This window comes from Chaetodon auriga, chromosome 24 (genome assembly GCF_051107435.1).
Source record: "Chaetodon auriga isolate fChaAug3 chromosome 24, fChaAug3.hap1, whole genome shotgun sequence".
Lineage (NCBI taxonomy): Eukaryota > Metazoa > Chordata > Actinopteri > Chaetodontiformes > Chaetodontidae > Chaetodon > Chaetodon auriga.
The window spans coordinates 14,670,226-14,693,317 of record NC_135097.1 but is presented as its reverse complement, the minus strand read 5'-3'; the positions used below and the strand labels follow the sequence as shown (position 1 = coordinate 14,693,317).

The following is a 23,092-nucleotide window of genomic DNA, read 5'->3' as shown; positions in this document are numbered from 1 at the left end:
GGCGTATAGGGAGTAAGCACCTCAACGTCTGGTTGTCCTCGAGGCTGGAAATTTAAGGATAAAGAATGCAGATTTGCATTATGGCACACCTCTGGAGACTTACGTCTTATCTGGCAAGGTTGTCCCAGTTCACGTCTATGCACCTGCACATATCCACTATTAATAAAGTCAGGCTCCTTTGTTCTGTGCAGACTCTGAGTTGTACTTTGTCCGCTCTGACTCTGACCCCACGTGTAAATAAACCAGCCTAAATTAGGAATCGACTTATTGCCTGATTGACCAACTTCCTCGGACCCTCCATGTACTGATCCATATCCACATACCTCTATAGTTGTATAGACAGTATACAGAAAGCGTCATCAAAATAACTGTAAAAGTATCATCTTTTTGAAACAATGATGACACTGATTACTGTTGATTCTAAAGTTTATCTCTAAACATATTTCAAAGTATATTTAAAATGCGCATTATGAGACTGTCACTGTTGATGTTTCCTTTAGAGGACAGTGTGTGGACTGGGAACTCATTATGATGAAAAACACTGAGGACTGCCAACACCTGCTGCTCTGCTCCCCTCCGGCACAGGAAAAACAAGGAATACAGAGCACACACATACACACAGGTGAACAATCAGTCCAGACACACGTGCACACATACTAATTGCACTACACACACAACTGTCATGTCAGTGCTTCTGCTGCATGATGCAACACTCATGCCCCAGTGGTGAAAAGCCTTGCACTTCAGACACTAAATATCCCCCCAGTGAAACTATAAACCCCAAAATCCCTCGGCTGAAGTGAGGTCATAGATGGAGGAAGTGGGATTAGTTCACTGACAGACGTGAGATCAAAGCCTCTCGTCCACAGTCTAATCCTGAGGAAACCTTCTTGTTATTATACACTTAATTAATTAGACTTCACTATTAAATGTTAACAATCAAACATGGCAGAAATACAAAGTGAGAGGATTTTTCTTTTGTCAAGGAGGCAAATTCTAAAGAGGCTGTTGGTATGTTAATGTACAGATCTACCGAAAGGGCTCCAGCAGCTATACACATGTCACCCAAAGAGGAAGAGGAAAGGCTTGGATTTTTCCGTTGGGTGAGGTCAGGAAACTAGGACAAGCTGAATCTCTTTGCTCACGCAGCGGGGGAAGGCGAAACACAAAAAGCAAGTCATCAATTTTTAACTCCCTTCTCCTGTTTGTGCTATTCAGTAGCTTTCTCCCGCACTGGCCCCCGATGTTAGCCGCTTATGTAAGTGCACTGTTGGGAGACTTTCTCCAGAGTGAGCCCCGATGTTGGACACTTATATAAGTGCACTGCTGGATGATGCGAACAGGGAAATAACCCTGTTTGTCTGGAATCCAAACTGAGGCACTCAAAAAGTGGTTTGGCATTAGCGTGGCTGATTGTCAGCTTCCATCTTCCTGAATAGGCAGGCTATTCAAAATTGCTTCGAAGTCTTTGGCGGAGCTGTAAACATGCCTCAACAATTTATAGTCTTTAGATGAGTCTTGATTTCTGAAAAGATGATGTTCTTAGAAGAAGTAAATTTGTCTGACAGCGGAGATATACAGTTAGATAAGTGTCTGACACTCACATCCAAGGAAAAGGGCCATCTACATCTGGGAGATGATACCTGGCAAAATGTAACTGCATACAGCTTTCTAGATTTCTGAGAGTGTACTTCCAAAATTGTAGGAGATAAACATCAGACAACAAAAAGGTCCAAAGTAGGTTGTTTGTAATGGCTTTCCAATATGACCCCTTTGAGCATTTTCTGATCTTGTGCCACAATCGTCAGGACGTTGTTAGCGCCCACATAACCATTACTAAAAAGATTAATGTGAGCAATTTCTAAGGTGGGGGAAACAGCGTACAAACTGTGGTCACTGGTGTCAAAGTAGGACACCTTGTACACACAACCACCCACCACAGCCTTGTTTCCAAGGGATGAGGACATCATGCTACTTCTGCTCAGATCTCAAGAGGTTGCTTGTCAAGAGAACGTAAAAATAGAGCCTTTTAAGCATTTTTCCAGGGACATAGTCTCACATATACACTGCACATTCTCTTAATGAAATCTTAATGTTTATGTCATCTGAGTGAATGTAACAAATCTAACACACTGGCCATTGTACTGTACAGGGCCAGCAGCCTGATTGTGGCTTGTAATGCGATTCCTAATGTTTATTTACTTACTTCAATACGCTGCTCTCGCAGAGGTTGGGTAATTAAAATCTATTGGTTTTCCACCAACCCAGCATCAATTATCCTGCCAGTAATAAGATGCATACATTTACTCAACAATGGCTTCACAGAAAGCCACAAAACACAAAGCACAATGACTGAAAGCAGAATATTAAGCCATCTATACTGAGCCGATAGGTGCATTAGAGTACAGAGTTATGGACAAAGGAGCCCACTAATAGCATTGTGGCTCCACCAGCTTTGAAAACTAAGAATATCTAGTTAAATGAATGATTCTTTACGGTTTATAATGATACCAGGGATACAGGAAGTGAGAGGGATAATGAAAGAGAGGTTTAATGCACTGGCCTGGATGCAGGAAAATGAGTAATTCATGGAGAAGGGTTAGATGAAAAAGAACTGATCGGGATGAAAGACAGGAAAACTGTAGGGAGAGTATGTTTGGTAATTAGAGGGGAGGGATTAAAGGAAAACACGCATGTTGTGGGCCCAGGAAACCTCAGCTAGGTGGAGAGGAAAGATAACTAGCGAGGGGGGTGTCTCCTGTTTCGCTTGGATGAAGGAGCTCGTTGCACACATCTTAATAACGTGGAATGATATATCCTCAAGGGGAGAGGGAGGCAGACAGCAAGGAGATCAGAAAAAAATATAAATCACTTACTCCTCTCTTTCCATCTTCTTCCCTTCCCCATCACCATAAAAACCATTTTCTCTGAGATTCCATTAACGATCATGTGCTAAATGACATTGTCTGCCAATCTTATGTTAGCTCTCCCTGTCCTAGTTAATTGGGTGTTTGGTAATTACAAAGATCTGATATCTAGGTTGGGATGTTGAATATTTAAACAGCACAGGTATAGCTTGCCCCTCAGGGTGCTGTAACAGTGTCTCATCAGCTGAATCAGCTTTTTTTCACCTACAGTCAAAATAATTTACTGTGTCGACAACAGGAACAGATGAAGCTTGGCTCACCTCAGGGCAGGGTCACGGTTGACGCTCCAAACAAGCTCCTTGGTCACTTTTCCACTGAGTAATCACGTACAGATCTCTACAGAGCCCTGGTGGTGTCAGAGCTACTTTTTAAAATTTGTCTGATGCAGTGTAAAATAAAATGCCAATCTTACAATACAATCTTTGGCTGCTTGTGGTTAAGACATGGGATGGGTACTAAACTCTGTACTTTTAAGGGTACCAACTAAATTTTGGTGTGGCTTCACATTAAATCAATCTGTTCCAAATTTCAGTACCTGGGAGTGCATCAGAGTGAGTGCGTGACGAGAAGCATTAGCCATCCGAAATTTTACATCCGAAAGATTTTACAGTACATCCGAAAGCTCAGTATGAAACCAGTAGTATGTAAATTTTATACTATTTACGAGGAAATATTGCAGTATGCAAGCACTGCTGTACACTGTACACTGCACGAACATAATGTACATGTTATTACAGAGATGTGATTGATGTGAATGTGATTGGCACCCACCCCTATTGTGTGTGCTGAAACCCCTTTGATGTATTGAATGCTGTGCTTAAGTCATGAACTAAAGACTGCAATTTAAGAGCAAAAACACTAATCTGTGTCACAAGTGGAAAACTTTTCTCTTGACACTTTGTAGATCTTTTGTCTGCGAAGAAAAAACTACAATCTCTTCTTTCACCTGTATTTCGATGTTGCAGAAAAGCAAAATAACAGTGCTGCTGGTAGGCTGGCAAGCCTTTCCCATCTCTCTGTCTCTCTCTCTCTCTCTCTCACCTCTACCCTCCATTGCTTCCTTCCTCCCCCTCCAGCCATCCATCCATCCATCTCTGCAGCCTAGCGCTGTGTGGTGAGTCAGCTGTCACTGTCTGTCCCTCCAGCTGTGGACCCAGCTGTCTGGGCCAGATGGGCTCATCTCCACCACATCCTCCTTCATCCATGATGTCCATGAAGGGGGGGCCCCCTAACCTGAAGCCACGGACAACTGGCCCCGAAGCGTACTGCTCTCACTGAGCCAAAACTATATGGAAAAAAGATGTCTCTAGTACGTCCTAACAGACAAATGAGGTGTTGCCGCAACTCATAATTTGACAAAACCCCAAGCTGTAATGGCTGTTTACTGTTATAAGCACAAGCACTGAAATATAGCTGTTTCTTTTTAAGTGATTACTCTTTGCTTTGCAACAACTTCAGAAGGTGATTTACAGGTTTACTGGGACCTGAAAATGATTCCTTTCTACGTGCCATTGTGAAGGTAATAATCAGGGTACATGTTCAAAGGTTGGTGGGGAGGGAGAGTGCCTGCTAAAGCTATTCCAGAATAATACTGGCTCACAGTAATCTCCTGCACACGGGGAGAAATTTTGACAAGGATTTAAGGATTTTAAATACAATTTCTATACGCAATGAAGGCCCAACAATAGCGCTGGGGAGAGAGGGGGACAGAGCATGGTGCAAGAGGGAAAGTTAGGAGAGGAGAGGGTAGAGAGAGAGTGCATGAGCAAAAGAAAGAAAGAGTCATCATCTTTCTGGGGAGCCAGATTGCAGAGCTCCAGGGTATGAGACACCCCAGTGTTTAAAATGCCTGCTGAATCACATCTAATTTATCCAAAGCCTACATGAAGAGGAAAAGCAGTTAATGTGAGTGTGTGCATGTGTGGGAAAGAGGGCGAAAAAAGAGAGATCTACAGAAAGACAGACAGACAGCGCGTACTGTACAACAGCTTATTTAAGACATAAGCCGTTTTGGATGCTCTGCTGGGGTCTGTGTTCGATAAATGGAAGTGCCTATCGATTTAAACTCCAGATAGGGTGCGCAGAGTCCTCCCTGTTATCACTGAGATTAACACACCGCAACAATGAGAAATCTGCAGGGAACAGATTGGGGAGAGAATTCTCTTGGTCTTATCCTGCACATAAGAGATACATGGCTCCAGATGCAATTTCGTCTATGGCTGATAGCATCCTACATGGCTGCAAACACATTCATAGATGCTGATGTACGAGTGTAGCACAGACAAAGCCACCAGGCATGCTGGGCTGTAGTACCAAATATTTGCTAGGGCGCTCAAGCATCTCAGGTTGAAGAAAACAGCAACCAAAAGTGTCCACACATGGAGCTCAAGTTTGCACTGGAGATTTAAGTGAGCAGGGCATTCTAATCTGTTCTTTGAGGAGTTGGTACCTCACTAAACCAAACCTGAGCCATGACACTTCACTTTTTCAATTTCATCTATTACAGACCTTTGTTCACCAGGGTAATTTAACACATTGGCTACACTGTGTCTGCTTCTGTTTTCCTCCTGGACAGAGATGCAGACGACTGGCACAGTCAGACAGAGACAGAAAGAAATGTTTTAATAAATTACATCTGGAAGTAATCACTCTGGCACCAAGCCCAAAGTTTTATGCTGCAGGACACTCAACCCAAAAGCTCAATACTCTGGTCGGTTTGCAGAACATTTACAAAGCCAAATAATGATTTTGATGCTAAAGTAATATTAATATTGTTGGTTAATATTTAAGTGTTTGAAATCCATATTCAGTCCTTGTGTTTTCTCTCTCTGAATCACTTATCAAAAAACTTTTTTTTTCTTTTTTTTTTTTTTTTTACATGTTATTTGTTATGATAATTGGACAAAAAGACTAGATTAAAAATTCTGAATAAAACCTGCAGTTACAAATATATAAGCTCTGAGCAGCATAAGATGTGAGATGTTGATCAGAAGCACAGTTAAGCGCTGCTGGAGCCAAACTGCTGTTCTAATTAGGCAACTGTACTTGGACATGATTTCAGTCTAAGGTCTTAATAAATGTTCCCTCAACTGGAATCAGTTCTGCTGCTTTTTAGGGCACGACTTTGTGAATACACCCCATCCTCATGTGAAGTAATGCCTGTTGGAGGTGGTACGTGGATATAGCTTGTGGATATATTTCAGCATATTAAAGGTTGTTTGGTTAATTTTGTACTTTGTTGGCCCGGAGTAACAGTAAAAGATGACTTTGAAATAGCATGTTTGCCGACAATACTTTCAAATGGAGAACTTGAGCATAAGGGAGGCTAAATTTGAACTGAAACCAGTAGAGACGTTTATTTATCCAGCAAGAAGGGACTGCAATAAGCGAGAGTAAACCAGGGAATAATGTAATTCCAGGCAGTATTTGTAGATTCCTGTCTGCACAGATATCGGTTCGCACAGCTTCTCGGCACTGAGTGTCCTTTCACCACAATGACCTGATCTTCTCTTGATATTCATACCTATCATTTTAATCCTTTCCCTCCAACACCAGCTCCCAGTGTAGTCTTAAGGAAAAAAAAAAGAAAAAAACTCTAGTCTTTATCATTTTCTCCCTCTGGGAGGCGGTTTGGTCATAATCCCCTGTTCTGATGTTTGCTCCTTCGTGTGTCATCTCTTATCTAAAGGGAGAAACCCTTGAAATAAACACTTTCCACTGATTTCCCCTCAGCGGAAAATATTTCCTCCAAGTTCTCTGTATACAGTTTCACTTATCCCTGGCAAAGTACAACTTTTCAAAAAACAGAAGCAGAAAATATCCTTTTAGGGTATGTTTTGGGTGAATTTGTGCCTACATTGAGACTGCTTGTGTATGTGCTGCAGACGTGTCTGTGTGTGTGTGTGTGTGTGTGTGTGTGTGTGTGTGTGTGTGTGTGTGCGCGCTCTGTGTTGTGAGTGCAGAAAAAGTGCAGAGCCTCTGCTGCAGTATAGCTGACTGGAATTGGGATTTCAGAGTTAATGGACAGGGTGACTGCTGCCTCCTCGATGTGTCAGCCTTCGTTACACGCTCTGCACACAGAAGCCACCACCGCCGCTGTCCGCGACAGGGCAACACAGCAGCTGAATGCGTTTGAGAAAGCCAAAATTCGAAGGAAAACTCTTTGGTGTGCTGTGCCTGATTACTTAGTCACATGGTTTTTGCTCTTAACACACAAGCTAATTCAACACGTTCTTTAGATTTCTTTACTTCCCCGATGTTCCCATCCTCCACTGTTTCTCTCTTTTTGACCTGTGAAAAACAGGTCAGTGATATTGCTTGTGTGTGAACGCAAAGTCTGTGAGTGTGCACTTGAGAATGTGTTTTTCACTTGCAGCATGCCTGCTCGTCTTGTTTCCTGCACACTGTGACGTTTCTTTCTAGTGCTTTTTATATCAAAGCCAAAGAATAATCCCTGGTGCCCAGCATGCTAAATCGTTGATGCTGTCTTACAGCAAAGACCTTGAACTCAGTCACCTGACTCGGGCCCCTACAAAGGCAGGCTTCCTCACTTGCGACCGACCCCCAACTGGATTGTTCACACCTATTATTATAGGTCAGGAGCTGGGAATACAGAAGGCAACAAAATCCTCATTTATGGATCTATACTCTTCTATACAGCCACTTTATATCACAAATCCCTGCAGTTAAGAAATCAATCTTCACAGTTAGACTTTCTCCCATAGAACCGATAAGACATAAAAATGATAAAAAGTGGGCTGCCCTCCGGTGGTTGGAGGTGATTGCGATTTGTTTGTACCAGACATGGACTCCAGCTTTGAAAGCTTGCTTGAAATTGTGTAGGATACAGGGCAGGTAAAGGGGATCATACCTCAAAGTGAATTCCCATTTAACAAAGCCTCCCCTGTGTGACAGAGAGGGAAAATGATGGAGAGGAAAAATAGAGACAAATAAAGAGGTAGGTCCAGGAACGTCATCGACATTTCTATAGCTCTTGCCCCCATCATTCTGTCGTCAATTCCATCTTTCTGCGCGTGCTTCAGCTCAGCGGTGGACATTAAGCGCCTAAGTGCAGGCCTCCTATCGAGTGGCTACACAAGGGCTCATTAGGGATGAGGCTGATGGAGACATCGAGCTCTAGAGCTTATCTGTTGACTTGCAGCAGCGCAAGGTTGAAGGGTCAACATGTTCAGGTTATCAATAGGCAGATGGGGATGCCTGCTTTGAATATGCGAACATGACTTTCCATCGTGGTATCGACTGCTGCTGCCAATCAGGGCGGCAAAAAGTGCTCTCCTGCACATTTCAATGGCCAGGAGACGATTGAGTTTTTAATTAGGGGAGAGTCGCTGAGATGATGATCAAACAATAACAAAGTAAGTTGATGTGTAAATACATTCAAGGGGAATCTTTTGAATGAAAATTTTTAGTTAAATCTACTCTTTTTTTCCGGTTACTCCGGTATGCCGCTCCTGCTCTCCCCCTCTCTCATTCTCATGCATAATATGAAGACGAGCAAAGAGCCAAGGCACGAGGTGACATCACCAACATAATAATTAGTCATGAAGCTGTCGTCTCCTTCTCCCACAGACTTAATGACCTAGAGTGGCTGTATCAGTGGTTATTAAATTAAATCATTTCAAGCCACCAGGAAGAGAGAGAGCAACTGTGGGAAATACGCACAAATACACGGAACTTGAAAAACAAACAGTACAGTTATACTGCGACTGTTCAGTGCTACTGCGATGACTTGTCCATGACGATGCTCACGGAGCACAGACAATCGGTCAACTGTTAACTAGGCAAACAGCAGTCATGGGATGTGCTGTAAGTGATACTGATGATCTGTTTGCCTTGTATTGGTGAGGTCCTGCTCTAAAGCCCATTTCATAATAAATACGTAGGTAGGCTAGAGTTAAAGTGTGAGAAAATGTGAAAGTAAAACATACAAAGGCAACACAGCGTAGCTCTCAGCTACTTTGCATGGATGGTGGATTGTGAATGAATATTTTCACAGGTTGGCAAAGTTAACACCATTGTGCTAGATCCATGGCAATGTTCACTGAAACACAAAGAAAGGCTGTGCTTTTAATTTAAAACGGTGTGAAGTATTATCAACCTTGGAGAGCAAGATAAAGGTGAGGACGAAAAATCTTGACAGGCACTTGAGCGGCGAACAGGAAATTGAGCAGGTCGACATCGTGTACGTTGGCTTGGGGTGGCAGGTGGAGATGGAATTACACGACAGGAGCCATAAAAAGGGTCAATCACTGAATAATCGAGCCCGCAAGCGCCACACGCCTCGCACCCCCCGCTAACAGACACACTCCTCCTCAGACTACTGTCATACATGATGCTGAACAGCAGAGGTCTTGTGGATTGTGGAGAAGGTGCGTATGAGGGGCTGTATGCAAAGGTGGGAATTTTGTTTTTATGAGGATAGTTACAGATCAGAAAGACACCCAGACAGATCCTAGCCAAACATCTCCTCAACATCCCCTCTGTCTTTGCTGCGTGGAAACCTCCGGCCTTCATATCTCTTTACATGCTCTGTGCGTGACACAGCATTACTTATTCATACGGACACAGGCCAAGTAAACACATCGCATGTATGCACTCAATAATTTAGAGAGAGTAAGACGGCTGTGTGAGCACTTTCTGGGTGCAATCCATATTTGAAGATCAGGTTGGTTGAAGACGCAGATGTTAGATGCTGTCTGGTGATTTCAACTGTGATTTCCCTGAAAACACTGCTGACACCACTGTTTGCGGCTGAAAGCCCTCTCCACCACCGATCACAATGAGGCTATTATATGACGTCTAGTTAGTGGACAAGTGATGCAAAACACACATTTTCGATGAGCTCCTGGCTGATACATGATAACAGATAGATTAGAAATAAAGATTAGTCAATATCGCATTATCATACATTGTCTGTTCATATCTTCTTCTCATTGTCTTTTCTGATTTAAGATATAATCTGTGTCTGCAGATAAAGGACTACAGACATAGGCCAAATTATACTACTATCACACATAATTGCTTGGTATGTCACTTCATTATTGCATTAAAGATCATGCATTGTTTCGCTGTGTGATCTGTGATAAATATACTAAATACAGTTAGCTCATTTACTGTACATGTTGCTGAGGGAAGCTGTAAGTACATAAATACAACTCTGATTCCCAAAAAGTTGGGACACAGTGGAAGCCGAGCCCATGAAGTAACATCTTTTATAAATCATGTGTTTCGCAAAGTGGTGAACCTCAGATATTTACAAAAACTGATGAAGCTGATGAGGTCAAGCGTTAAATATGTTGTCTTTGTGCTGTTTTCAATTGATTACATGTCAAAAAGAATGAGCAAATGATCACATTCTGTCCTATTTATAACTTACACAGCCTCCCAGCTTTTTGGGCCTCAGACTTATTTATCTCATTATTGAAGGGTTTTATTATTTCATTTCTTTATTTCTTTATTTGCCTGTTCTTAGTAGCGACAATGGGGACAGTTGGCTTTCAGTCCTCTCTCCCACCATCAGGGTCTATATCTGGCAGCCACAGAGCCCTGCTGTGCTCATCAAATGCCAAGATGACACATTTAATTAAAGGCCCTTACACTCTTTATTCAGCTTTGCCCTGTGTCTGGTCCTGCTTATGCACTATGAGGGTTTACAGGATCACTCTGTGACAGGGTCTGATAAAGTCATTAGGCTTCCTTGCTAATAATAGGAAAAGGGCGGGGATGTCCTTTTGTCGAAGCCACCACTGCTAACATGTAACATGAGAGGATGAATGCTTATGGAAATGAGAGAGGAGCATGTAATAGAGGATTGCTAATCTAGGATGATTGGAACTACAGATGGAATGGTAATATAAAAAAAGCACACAGGATTAATGGCACACAAAACGACTGAGTTGAAATTTAATCAGGGGAGGAAATGTATCCCCGGCTCTCTGGGACTGGCTTGTGAGGGAGTTCCAACTATAGATTACATAAACAAATCTGTGAAAAACAACACCGACAACTTCAGTTGTGCCACGGCAGTTATTTTGAATGTTTTTCATGTTTTTTTTTTTGTTTTTTTGTTTTTTTGTCCAAACACTGACTTTGCCTTTCTAGCCGATGAGGTGTGATTTGACTGCAGTGGAAAAAGAGGAAACCACAAGTTGAAATCCATTCACAGCTCATGGGCTTAGGACCTCTCTACCAGAGGGGCAAACCTTGCAGTTCAAATAACTTTGCTAAGATAACGTAGTGAATTTCTAAGGGGCACAGAGCTTTGGTGCATGCATGGCTGAAACAATGTGTACCAAAATTTCACAACACACACTAGCCTGCATTTCCCTCATTGCGGTTCAGTCATCTGGCTCTCTCATCATTTTATTTTCACTCCCTTGGCCATGATTACAGAACGTACATTTAAATAATTCAATTTGCAATGCCCAGCTACATAATCATATTTTTCCTCCTCTGTCTTCTCTTTTTCAGTGATGCTTCAACTCCCTGGGGGCAAATTTTCTCCTCTGTCTCTATCATTCTGGTAAAAAAAAAAAAAGAAAAAAAAAAGGCTAGTTTGTTAAAGGCACATAACTTTGATTTGATGATGATTATCCTCTTGTCTTTCTTCTTGCTTGTATTAGCTGATGCGAACTTAATGCTAGCGACTCCTCCCCTTGCTCTTCAATGAAGGGCTATTAATTACCCGAACCCACTTGTCATCATTTGTCGGTTAAGTGGCAATACTATTTTCTAATCAAAGCTGCTTTTACTCAGCTATAACAGGCCTTTTATTCTTGTTCATACTCTGTACCACTTGTTCCCAGTGACACAAAGCCTTCTTATGATGCACTGTTTTGCTTACAGAGTAGCTTCATACTTTTAATCAGGACTATAAAGAGAAAGAAAATGAATTAATCAGGTTTCCATTTTTTCGTCCATAACAAATTTAGATCTGTCAAAACAGACAGAGAGGGCAATGGCAATTTGAAAACTAAATGAGGCTGCAGAAAGTCTGTTATACACAGATCTAATTAGCAGAAAACATATACCTTAATCAAAAAACAAAAGTAAAAATTTGAGTAAACCACAGGCTTTGCAGTGCATTCTCCAATCAAATCCACAACATATTCTGGCAATCCGTGTTTTCACTGTTCTATGGTTATAGCACTGCAAGTCCAAAAACAAGTGAAGAATAAGATCCGCTGGAGGCCGGGAGGGGAGGACAGGGTTGGTGACGAAGACGCAGCAGAAGGACGGCGGACTGCACCACAAAGAGGTATACAGCTGTGCAAACCTTCTGATCTGATCTGTGGCAAACAAGTGTGGTGGGTCGAATCAGGATGGCCATGCTGGTGACAGTGACACACACAGACTCGACAATCACAGAAGTCAGAGAGATGACGGTGTTGACACTGAAATTTCTCATGCATGCCGCAGATGTGCCAGGGGTAGACATGGACAGACAACCCGTTGACTTGCAAGAAAAAAGACGTGGGCACAGACAAAGTGAAAAAAGTAAATATGAAGTCAGTCTTCTGTTTGAAAATGACAAAAAATGCACAATAACCAATATTGAGGTGTTTAGAAAAGATCTCCTGTCAACTCCCAGCAAGCAGACCAGTGTGTAAATATGTAACATCAGACAGCCATGGAAGTGAGGAGAAAACAAAAATATAAATATTAAATCAATTTTCCGCTTTTTGTCTTTTTCTTTTTCTTCGTTGGAAATAACAACGTTCGAGTGTTGACAAAAACAGAATAAATGATGCGAGAATAAAATCTTTTTTGAACAAAAGCTCTGTTCTTTGTTTTGATATAGTCGCTGTTTACATATTCATATAACAAGATATTTGGGGAGTCCTGAAAGATTCAAGAATATGATCCAAAATGCCGGCGGTGGCTGGCAAGTTAAAAATATCCGTTGTGAACATACAGTAGATTTACCAGAGCTACTGTGTGTGTACTGCAGTTGTACACGTAGACGACGCATTGTCTGATTACAACAGAAATGGCATCTCTGCTTATGTTTTCACATTTAAATGAGTACTGTGCATCAGGTGACTCCTGATAAACACGTTTCATCGCCTGGCTGATCATGCTGCTCATCCTGGACTCCAGCTGTGCAGTAACAATGTTGCCATGTCCTCTCTCTCAACAATGTCATTGTTATCATCAACAATGATAAAATGCTAAACTGCGAATAAAACTCACTTCAACTCAGTGAAGTCTTTTTTGTGCCATCAATTAACTGTTTCATGTAAAGCGCCACATACAATTCCAGACATTAACTAACTCTATTACTGAGGTTATTGGGAAGGTCGGGTTGATGCCAACATATACGTTCATGGAAGCAAACACACACGGAGGATCAACGAACCTTTGCAAGCACCAAACCTGCAAAAAGGCTTTGAGAGCATCAGGGGTCGGTTTCGCCACCTTTCAATTACAGTTCAAACAGGACGTCAGAAATATGTTCCCCAGCAGGGAGAGGCAGCAGCTGTCTGTAGATAGGTCTGCTTACCTGCACCTTATACACTCACAGCAATTAAAGCTGCTTTTACATGTGAAACTTCACGGCAGGGACAGCGGGCGCTCAGTTACAGCAACAGCTATGTACTGCATTTACAGTAGATTCACTGGAGCCTCACAGGACAGTCACTCTGTCTGTCTCATGTGGCATTTCTTTCTCCCTGCAGGATTTGGCCCTTCACATCACATTAAATTGCATGTGGTCTGCATGGATTGTAGACTCAAAGCCAGACAGGACAGGGGAGGACAGCAAGATGCATGTGAGTAAACAGAGAGAGAGAGAGAGGGATGGAAAACATGGCAGTCAGATTGTGCGCTGGCATCATGCTATTTTGTTGGCACAGCATCAACAGCCTGATGGCCAATTAGCAATAAGTAGCGGGCAGGTGGAAGCCTATCAGTCTGCAATTTCACACAACCTTCCTTCCCTTTCTCCCCCCCTGTCCTTTGCTCCCTTCCCTCCATCCTGTCCTCCTTCCACTCCAGTGACCACCCACTCCTTTGCACGTCTCTCTGAGGACTCAGCCCCTCTGCAGGGGCCCGCAAAAGCCAGATGGCATTCACAGTTGTGTCGGTGTCTGTGTATGTTAGCGCGTGTTTGCTCCTTCCCAGACAACCAGCCACCGGCCCACCAGAGCTGCAGGGCTTCACTTGAGCTATTGGCACTGATTAAGACATGTTGGAACGTGCCAGGCATTTCACGCGTGTACACTCATCCTGACACACAAACGCACACACACTGCTCCCGTCATGACTCTTCTTCTGAAGTTTAAACACTTGCCCGCAGTGATGCTCGATGGCTTTGGGTGAGGAGAGTGTGAGCAAGAGCAGGCACTGGTCACACATGGGACAGTTTGTCTTCATTTTTTTAATGCATACTACATTCTCTTTATAGAAAGGACAACACTATGCAGTTGCTTTCCAGTCAGGCCCGGAAATGAAAGCCTCGAGAACTGTCCAGGAGCGCTAAACCATAAATGTGTATCAATGACACGGTGGCCATTCACTCATGTGCCCTCAAGTGGCCTTTATGACGAGACTGTTTTCTGATATAATCTGTGATTTTAGAGCATAAAAGCCTTTCCCTTTCTTCATGACTTTTTGGCACCCTGCAGCAAAGAGCAGCCGTTGGATTCTCCATTCATTAGGCCTATAAGAGGCTCATTTTAATTTTCTTTAATTTGATTTCAGTATCTGGTTCTATAATCTGGAAATGACCTGAGGCCCAAGCAGATACCTGCGTTGAATACTTGATCAGTGAGAGTGAATGGAATACAGTTATTCCCTTTATGGTGGGCAAACCTCAGCAGCTCTCTGCTTTCTCCAGCACAGATGTCGTGTGTCGAATGACTGTTGACGTGCACAGTTTCAGAAATGTCAGCTCGGAATATATATATGATGACTGATAACGATGTCAGTTCAGTGGTCTCATCTATCCCTGTGAAAACCTTTTGTTAATCTTTTACCACTCTCTGTGTTGCCTGTGTGACGCAAGAACATTAATGACAATAATGATAATACCTCTTTTTATAGAGCGCTTCTCAAAGGAAGCGCCCTTACTCTTCATAGTTAATACGAATATTGAGCAAACACAACAGAAGATGACGAAACAAACAGTACTGAATAAAGTCTAAATTAGTGAGTTTTTAAAGGTGGCTTGAAGACGTGTTCCATTGTCCGAACAGAAAAGGCCCAGAACATTTTTGAACAACAGAATGAATCAAAAATAACACTGACATTTCTGAGCTGCAATGTGAACATGTAATGTGCAGTGTGTATTGTAAAAGATGCAAAAGATGACATATCCAAATTCATTGTAAAAGCACGTGTGACTGGAGAATGCTGGCTGACTGGTTGCTGCTTAAAACACTGAGGTTTTAAATTGGATTAAAGATTTTGTTTCAGTCTACTTAGTTGAGTCCATTTCAAGATGAGAGAAAATGAAAACAATTTGAAAGATCCTTTCTTCCCCCACTGTATTACACTGTGTCCATGCTGTTTTGCTTGTTACCTCTGTTCTTCTGCACCGGCTCTGTGACCATTAGTGCAACTCCCCCATCAGTCTAAAGACAATTCCTCTCTCCTGTTCCTTTATCCGAAGGCTGCCGCACACTCCATCTTGCTTTACAGGAAATGGGCATCATCATAGTTTGACACTATTCAGAATTTTCCAGCCCATTTCCTCACCTTGCCACTCTAATCTTTCAGTGCTTGTAGACAAGATTCTCTCCACCCTCCTTTCTCTGAGTGATCTATCGCAGCAGGTAATCCACTGTGTGCAGAAGATTCAGTGGGTGGCATACAAACGGAAACTGCAGACTTTTAACACCATGTGTGGTAGACTCATCTGCACCCACATCCAAACAGACTGAATAGGATGTGTGTTCATGAAGGGTTTACTATTGCAAATTCCTGCAATATGTTAACTGAACCGTGTGTGTCCAGTATATTCAAATATTAGGCAGACTGTGACCATGTAGTATGCAATCTAGCAATTAATCACAATGGAAACAAGGAGACGACTTCGACAACATGATTTGCACCATGTTATTCGCACTCTAATATAAAGCTGTTAGTTGTCTTCATTTTCTCTATCAGCATTTTGTCAACTCCTTTCATTTTCCCTCTCTCAGTGCATGTAGCTACCGAGCTTACACAGGGCTGTGGTTATGTCACACTAATGACAAAGTCATTTTAGGCCAGCCAGGCACATTTCTATTAGTAATTGTGGAGTATGTGTCTGTCATATCAATCAGACACTCTGGCTGGGGCCTGTGCATTCCCATCATCATGTAGCATCAATCAAACTCGGGCTTAACAGTGGTCGAACATTAATCATGGGATCAGAGGAATTATCAAGGCACATACGCCCACTGAGCCACTTAATGCACCAACTGTGTGATAGTATCATGATTGGGTATGAAAGGGGCATCCTGGAAAGGCTCAGTCATTCACAAACAAGGATGGAGCGAGGTTCACCACTTTGTGAACACATGATCGGATAAAGGATATTACTTATTAAGTGTTTTAAATCGTCTCATTAATAGTGTTACTACAGGAAATCTGCTGCAGTACTGCACTAGTTCAGGTACTGCAACAAGTTAGGCCACCCTGGTAACATTTCTGTGTTGAAATATAAAAATCTGAATAGGTTTATACCCAGAGATTCACATTTGCTCTGCCACGCTGTCCTGAATGCCTGCAGACACACACATATCATCCATGCGGTAACATAAGTAACAATGAGTGAGTGAGAAGAGAGAAAGTTAGGCCCTGTGGACATGAGAGCTGAAGCTAAGGGTCCTCTGTGTGTCTCCCACCAGCCCCGTCCTCCTCTTCTCGGAAAATGAGAGAGATGATACGGTGCTCTGTGTGGGAGAGCACAGTATCATCTGTCTTATTTATGTTGACTTTACAGCCAGAGGCGGCAGTTACGTATCATCAACATGAAATGCTGTTGTTGGGAAGTTTTTATGCACCAATCGCAGTCAAATCAATATGTATGCAGTCGCAAGGATGTGATACAATGAGTGAAGCAGTAGTTAGCTTTGCAGCTGAGTGAAATGCCCTCTTTTTGGTCGACCTGACCTACTTCTATCACTGACTCCGTTCATGATTGTATGGGAATGTATGTAAGTAGTTTGTGTGTGCATTCATTACAATCATTCATGTATTCATAGGCTTTCTGAATGTAGCAGTGCATTTGTGTGCAAAGGGGCAAGTGTGTGAATGTGTGTATCTCCTGCTCTGCATAATGCTGACAGACAATGAGGACTCACTGCACACACACACACACACACTTTATGTCCCGTATTGTTTTCTAGTCAAGTCAGATATATGCACCAAGGCACTTATTTCTATGGCATTCATCATATCAACACAGGGCTTACAGATCAATCAGAGGGGCCGAATGGAGGTGATATCTATTGTATTTATTCATGAAATTACTGTCTAGACATCGGACCCAAGGAGGTGACTGCAGTGGCTGAATGCTAACCAGAGCCAAGTGTGTGAAGACGAATAAGCAGTGCTTATCCACAGTGTGAATAAGAAACCTTGTAAACAGCAAACCTACTCTCAGAAACATCTCCAGCTTCACAGTGGTTTATTTTGAAAAAAGATGACCGTGATTGCATTGTTTTCTGATCTATGATGCGGGCACATGTGTTTCAACTGTTTTTATCTGCTGGAAGACTTTGCACTTTTGTAGCTGCAAGAACTAAAAGGCAAAAATGAGGCATCCTGGCTGCCTCGGAGAAGGTTATCGGACTATTCTGAGAGACAGAGGCTAAGTGCTGAAAAGTTTGGAGCACATTTGCGAAAAGTCACATTTTATGAGTCCTTTCTATGTTATGACCACCTATTTTACACCATGCCCTTTACTACATGTAGGGGCTTTAATGCGGCCACCAGGTCCCTGGGAAGGTCAGTGAGGTCACAGGGCATCAGAGGAACCAATAACGACATGAATGCTAATAATTCACTGGCTGGTTTTTGACTGAACAGGGTGATCTGTGTTGAACCCGTAATGGAGAATTGCCCAGAATGTAATTAAGGACATGGGTGTCCTTCAGGAAACTACTCCTTGAATTCTCCATCACCAAAAAAATCGTTTTAATTTCCTATCAAGCCTGGGTCAGAAGTTATCTAAAGCATAGTGGGAGACTGATTAAACATGGCTAGCCAGAAGTAATCACTTTGTTTTTTCTTTGCCCCTGTCCGCTCGGCCTCTTCAGTGCTGTTCACAAGGTGTGGTGTGCACCTGAGGAGTTTTGGATGGCATAGGGCTGATTTGCAGTGATAAGCGAGGGAAACGGGAGAGGGAGAGAGACATTTTTCTTTGTCACTTTGCTTTTTGGGCTTCATTTTTCACTGCCTCGTGGTGTCGCAGGAATCAAGAACACCCCTTCCCCCGGCTCCTTCACCCACCCATTACACCTTTAATCACTTCTCTCTCCCTCTTTGTCTTTTTCTCCCCCCCCCCCACCCAATTTTTTCCTTGCTCCGGCCAGCTCCCTTGATGGTGACCGCTTTAAATTTGCTCGATCATTATCGCTGTAAATTAGACTGGTGGGTTGAAGCAGCAGCCTGGAGAATTTTTAAGATGGGCAGCTGAACAGCAGTGGCTTTGAATTTGAAGATGAGGGTCATTCTGGGGTGACAGAGGTTGAGAGAAGGAATGTCATTAACGTATGAAGATGAGAACAGCACTTCATCACAAGGCCAGACGCACACATTGATTCCTTAAAGGAATCAGAACGTGTTTGTGAGTTGTTTACACTGCCTTTCATCGTTTGACTCCATCAGCATAGCACATCTATTGAGCTCCCCAATTTGACCTCTGGGAATCAATGGCAGCACTTCTTTTCCATCTTTTTTTCCATAGCCTCCTTCGCAGTTAAAGAAACAGCCTTCCTCTCTTGGTGTGTGAATACGTCTTTTTTATGACCAGCACTGATTTTCACATCGGCTCTTTAAGCTGAAGTTCACATTAGATTCAAAGCTACAAAAGAGAACTACTGTTTTGCTACAGGTCACCCTGCCTTCTTTGTTGCCCTCGCCACCTTTCTCTGTCCAGGTCAGGCTTTGGTAAAATTGGCAGCAAGTAAAGGACTGTAAGTGTTAATAACCAGCCAGAGCACTCAGATACAACATCCCGGCAAATAATAAAACAGGAGGAGAGTTCAGAGCAGACCTCACCACAGCTGTCCATTTCTCTCAGATTCTTCCTTTCAGGAGTCAATTCACAACTGCACCCATACACCAGCATCCAGCTACACACATTTTGCAGAACCTGAACCGACACACATGTGGAGACAAATGCACACTGTGCCTTTCTTCTGTCAATTTCTAAGAGGGACCAAAAACCTGCAGCAATCATCACTGACCCCTCTGCAATCAAACAGAAGGTGCTCTCTCTAGCTGGGTCTCCCTTTGAACATCCAACACTACAAAGCCAGGGACTGGTGGACAGAAGCAGAGACAGGACAGACACAGAGAGGGACAGAGAGAAAGAGAAAGATCAAAAAGTTTGAGTGTTGGAGAGCCGGATACTGAGTTACCTTCTTCCAGCAAGCAAACTGTACACAACCAAAGCTTGTAATGCTACAAAGACAGAAAAAAAAAAATGAGAACACATTTTTATTCCATTTTCTAAATCGTTTTCTGTGACTGACTGAATTGTGGCATCCTTGAACTGCACAGAGGACTTAGGGAAGACATCAAATGTACTGGATAGACTGACACGAACATACGGCACCTCATTTTCAATTTTTTTTTCCTTCTTTGCCAACTGCAGATGACCTTTCTCTCACCTCCACAGCACTGGACTAAATAGCATGTGGTCAATACATGACGGATAAGAGAAGCACTAAAACCTTAAAATCTTCGCTCTACCCAGACTTGTTCCAAGAGGAGAAGAGTAATGGAAAAAAGAAAGTAGGCTCAGGAGGTGTTTTGTTCATTTTTTTTCCAAACATGTTTGTGCATATGTGGGTGCGTACAAGCTACACTAGGCACCAGAGCGCCCCTGTCCCCACGCTGTCAGCATCAAAATACAACTATGAAGCCTAAAAAGTAAAAAATATTAAGCAGCAGCCGGAATCTGATGTAAACACAGCATACCGTCAAATGGCAACCTACAGCACGTCTGCGATGGAAGCAAGCATTGAGAATCAGAGCCCAAAATAAATTCAGATCTAAGATTCACGACAGAAAGAGAGGGAGAGAGAGATAAAGAGGAGGCAAGGTGAGAGAAACAAAGCAATGCAGTCTGAGTGGGAAGGCAGAGGAGTGAAGGCAGATGGAGAAGGGAAAAAGCAAAGTTGGAAAAAAAAAACAAAAAAAACAAAGGAGGCAGTGCTGACTGTCAGAATCCCTCAACTGCATTTTCTTCATGCCCCCTCCCCCATAGGATAGAGAAAAGAATGGAGGAAGGAAGGAAAGAGGGAGGATGGATTGAGAGAATCTATGCATGGCTGTGCATGAAATCACATGTGCGCAGCCCTGCACTGTCTAACATCAGAGATGAGCAATTGAGTGCGGTGCTTGACATCCCACCACAGATTCAAACCACAACCATCACCATGACCGCAGAGCACCAAGATTACGGAGCAGGCCGAGGTGAGGAGCAAGGCTGCCGCTGAGGTTCCGCTAATGGATCATGGGAATGATGCTGGAGCCGCAGTCAGGGTCGCAGGGCCCATCACGGTGAACTGAACGCATCAGTTTGCAAGGAACGAACGTCAGTGCTAACTCCCATGAGATAGCAAGAGCAACTGGTTTTATGAACAAATCAGCACAGATTCATCGATTGGCAGCACATGTGAAACGACGCATCGAGTTGAAGCATCCAACCAGAAAGTAACTGGTAACTAAAGCTGTCAAGTTCAGTATTTGCCTGTGAGATGAAATGGAGTAGAAGGATGAAGTTGCATAAAGTGGAGATACGCAAGTAAAGATCACATACTTCAAATTTGTACTGAAGTAAAATACAGTACTAGTTACATTCTCACTCTACCACTGACAAGTCTGCAGATTTGTACTTGACTACACTGTAGGAGATCTGCAGCTCAATTATAAAGAAAAGAAGAAACTGTGAATTTAGTTCAAAATGAAAAATTGTGAACTGAGGGTGAACTAGTTTATTTTAATCTGTGTGAACTGATGTTGCATATTCTAAAGTCAGATGTATAATCAAACTGCAAAAGACATTAATTGTAAAAATGTGTATTCTGTAAAAAAATAAAATAAATCTGCACTAATGCGGCTGCTGTTCATGCGTGGCTGCTGCACTAAATGCACGGCATGACAGAAAGGAGTCACACAACCAGAGTTCCATTAGCTGTTATTATGGTTTTCTTTTTGTTGAGGTCTGACATAATGTAAATGAATGGAATGTAAATGAAAATGATTCCTAAGTTGGATGTGATTGTGGGAATATTGTGGCTTCATATGTTTATTTAACTTGCTGCTTTTTTGATGTCTGCCCTCGCTTTTGCTCCTATCCCTATTTGGTGAATTAAGGGTTTATTTAAACCAAACCTGAGTCGGTGGTGTTTGTTGGAACAGTGGAAAGATGAACCAAGGTGGTTTTGGTGAGTTGTACTTTGTTCCTGTTGAGTATGCTTTACAATGACAAGATTACTGTAAATGGAGTCTGGTGGCTTTGGCGGGACCAATAGTGGCTCTTTCTGTCTTCACTTTGAGACTATTTTTTCAGAGTAATCCAGAGGACTGACAAAGAGCTTCATCACATGGTGCAACAACAATCACCTGAAGCTCAAAATCAGCAGAACCAATGAGCTGTGGTGACTACAATGCTTCAAATATGGATGCTGCCGCAAAGAAGCTACAAACTGTAAAACGTGGAGGCTTCTGAAGGTTGACACCCAAGATTAGTGTCACCAATTCAGTATCTGATCACATGTGAAATATGGTCACAATCTTCCCTTCTGTTCCCGAGTTATGATGATGAATAATGGCCAGAAAAGTGTTTTTGCAAAACATTACTTTTTTTTTTTTGTTGTTGTATAATGGAAACTCTGCACACAGTGTCACTTTCATTGATTGAAAAATCCCTTTCAGTCTTGCTCAGTGTGCATTCTGAAAAAACCTTTTACCTTGTGCAACCTTTATTCTTTTGTAGTTGTACTTGCATATATTATGTCATTATATCTATATTCACACGGTCTTTATTAAAAGGTAGCTTGCTGTGCATGTCCGGATCTCTGGCACACCACACCTGGAATAGCTGAATTCTTACAGAAAATATACACGATATTTCACCTCCTATTTTTTATATGTCACGTTATGTGAAGTCAATAAAGACAACATGAAGGTAGGAACAACCTGAAGATGCGAAATAATCCATCACAAGCCCCGTGACGGGTGGTGCAGTTGTGCCACATGTCATAAGTAATTGACATCTCTTCAAAGTGAAGTAACGCAGCAAGGGCGCCGTGCGTTTGACAAATTCACGTTGCCTCCGCTCCCTCATTCTAACATCTCCTCCTGCTGTCGTTAAGATGGAGGAGCAGAAGACAGAGAGAAGGCACATGATAAATATATTGTGCTTTCATGTCTCTTTTCACAACTTCACTCTCCAACTCTGTTTCTCTTTTTACTCTCCTTCACATCTCTGTTTCATCACAACCGCTCTTTACCTGTCTCGGGCTCTACTACATTTGCTTTCTCTCACGCAGCCTCAATCTGCTTCCTCTTCGTCCTATCGCCACTGCCCCCCCACCCCCTCGCTTCAGCTTCTGCTCTCAGACATTTTTTGCGAGCAGAGGTCTGAGGCCAGCTGTTGCTGTCTGATTTGAGCTGTTTCAAGTGTTCTCACAACAACAAGGAGAGATAGTGATGGTCTTGGCAGGGTGTGTGTGCACTAACAGCTGAGGGATGTGGATCACAGAGCAGAGGGTGAGGAAATGTTGGAGGCTAAGAGAAATATCTATTTTATATCTACAGTGTAAATGGAAAAATCAAGCTGGAGTACAGAAGACCAAGTAATCTGTGTGTATGCTCTGTCCAATGCATTTCACCCTGGTTTGGTCACATGTAGGCAAGTCTGTCTTGATCAATTAAGAAGACTAAAACATTTTCACAAACAGAAACTAATGAGTGGAATGGAG

At 42.6% G+C, this 23,092-nt stretch overlaps 1 protein-coding gene across 8 annotated transcripts in view; it reads right to left on the bottom strand.

The window, feature by feature from the left end:
* nrxn2b (neurexin 2b) overlaps window positions 1-23,092 on the bottom strand; it is a 623,496-nt gene that overhangs the window by 192,748 nt on the left and 407,656 nt on the right. The window lies entirely within an intron of this gene.